Raw genomic sequence first — 2353 nt, 5'->3', positions numbered from 1 at the left:
GAACTAGAGGGAAGTTGTATGTTTCATCATTGCTACATCGCACCCTAACTGGTTCGTCTCCTCCTCGATACCCTTCTGTAAGGACGTCCAGTGGCCTATAAATGGGCTTTGGGTCTCCACCCGGCACTCCCCCCATCATTCACTATGATAAGATTTTTTTGTACTGATGATGCCTGATACCTGATCCCTTCCACACCTCGTGATCGCACAGGTTGGTGTGCTTCTTCTATGTGGGTTTTGTTGCTTCTGAGCTAGATGGCCGCTTGTTTACCTTCAAGGATTTAAGACCCCAGATGCGATATCTTTTGATAGCCAGGCACCATCAGCTTTCTTCGCCACATTTGCTTATGCACCCAGTGACTTGATATCTTGAATTGGATCCTGGAGTGTGGTCTTGACTGGTTATGTACAGCCAAATGCCTAATACAGAAATCCAGTCCTCTGGAAAGGGAACCGAAACTGACCTCTTCCATGCCCGTTGGGGTTGTAGAAAGGGGAAATGGTCTGCCTGGTATCGGGGATTTCCTTTGCCCCTTTGTAGTAAAAGCCAGCAAAGCTTTTACTTCCTAAAAGGTTTCCCTCTGCCAGTATTTCTAAACTGAAGGTGCACTTTCTTCCCAGGCATGTCGTTTTGACTTTTTCCCTAAATATTGGAAAAGGGAATGGAAGTAAAGGGAGACATCTAGGATGACTGCTGGCCTCCGGTCTGGGTGTGGGCTGCAGACACCCTGCCCCTTCTGCTGGCTCAGGGAAGTGTGTTGCCCACAACCAGGGTGGTATTGTAATCTGAGGTGTCCACGTTATGGCTGCTTTCTCTGTAACAGTTAACGCCTGAGCCACTGAAGACTACAGGGATGACTCAACTGGCAGGGGGCCTCTTCTCTAGGCTTTAGAAAAGAAAATGAAGCTTTTTCATATTTGGACTTTCAGTGCTCTATAGGAATGAGTTTTGTTATAAAGAATAAAAACTTTTTTATAATTGTTTTTTTTAATTGTTATAAAAGCAACACTTTTTTTTTGTTGTTTGCATCCCTCCCCCACACTGTGGTGTTTTAAAATGAAAAAGGCTATACTTTTGTATTTTCAAAAAGCACAAAAACTTATAAGGTTAAGGTTAAATTTTTTTAAAATACAAAAATGATTAGAGGAAAGCTTATTTACAACCGGTGATATGCAAATGACCCAACCTTGCTTGCTGAAAGTGAGGAAGACTTGAAGCACTTGCTGATGAAGGTCCAGGATTGCAGCCTTCAGTGTGGATTGTGGCTCAATCTAATGAAGACCAAAATCTTCCCAACTGAACAAACAGGTCACAGCGTGATAAATGGAGGAAAGGAGGATGCTGTCAAAGGTGCTGTCATTCTTGGCTCCATAATCAATTATGGAAGCAGCAGTCAAGCGATCAAATGATGCGTTGCACGGGGTCAATCTGCTGCACACGACCTCTTTACAGTGTTGAAAAGCCAAAATGTAAATTTGAGGACTAAGGTATGCCTGACCCAATCCATGGTGTTGTCTATTGCCTCATCTGCATGAGAAAGTAGGACAACGAATAAAGATGATTAAAGGAGAATTAATGTGTTTGAATCATGGGATAGAGAAGAATATTGGAAGTACTGTGGCCTGCTAAAGACAAACCAATTGGTCTTGGAAGAAGTACAGCCAGAGTGCTCCTGAGAGGCAAGGATGGCAAGGCTTTGTCTTACATATGAGGGGGTACACCCCCCCCCCAAATGGAAAAAGCCTCACTGATGCGAGGGGGATAGTACATTTGGAGTTGATTCCACCAGGTCAGACTATTAGTTAAGCTTTCTCATTAGAGGTTCTGAAAAGGCTGCATAACGAAAGGTATGTGACAAAGAAGGTGTGTTTTGTGGCAGACAGGGGACTGGTTTTGCCACCACAGTACTGCACCTGCTAATGCGGCCATCTCAGTGTGCCAATTTTTGGCAAAACACAGCATGCCTCTCTTGCCCCATGCACATTTTTCACCTGACCTTGCTGTGTGTGACTTCTTTTTGTTTCCATGAATGAAGAGGGACCTGAAAGAACAGCGATTTGATGATGTAGAAGAAGTTAAGAAAAAAAACAAGGGAGGTGCTGTCGACTATCCAAAAAAAAAGAGTTTTAAAAATGTTTCCAAGAACAGAATCACAGATTTGACAAATGTATTAAGTGTAATGGAGAGCACTTTGAAGGTTATAAGGTTGTTGTGTAAAAAAATTTAAATACAGGTGTCAAAGAACAAAAATTCATATCACTGTGTGCCCACCTCCAAGATATGATCGCTGAAGACAAACGTGTGCATAAGCAAATGTGATGAAGAAAGCTGATGGTGCCCGGCTATCAAAAG

At 42.9% G+C, this 2353-nt stretch overlaps 1 protein-coding gene across 1 annotated transcript in view; it reads right to left on the bottom strand.

The window, feature by feature from the left end:
• The window catches only part of EBPL (EBP like), a gene marked incomplete at its 5' end in the record, with an annotated part of 45906 nt that overhangs the window by 31470 nt on the left and 12083 nt on the right, over positions 1–2353 (bottom strand). The window lies entirely within an intron of this gene.

Source organism: Echinops telfairi, unplaced genomic scaffold (genome assembly GCF_000313985.2).
Source record: "Echinops telfairi isolate 266 unplaced genomic scaffold, ASM31398v2 ScPeMD7_24;HRSCAF=84, whole genome shotgun sequence".
In the NCBI taxonomy this organism is placed as follows: domain Eukaryota; kingdom Metazoa; phylum Chordata; class Mammalia; order Afrosoricida; family Tenrecidae; genus Echinops; species Echinops telfairi.
The sequence above is the reverse complement of the archived record's forward strand: the minus strand, read 5'-3'. Positions and strand labels throughout refer to the sequence as shown.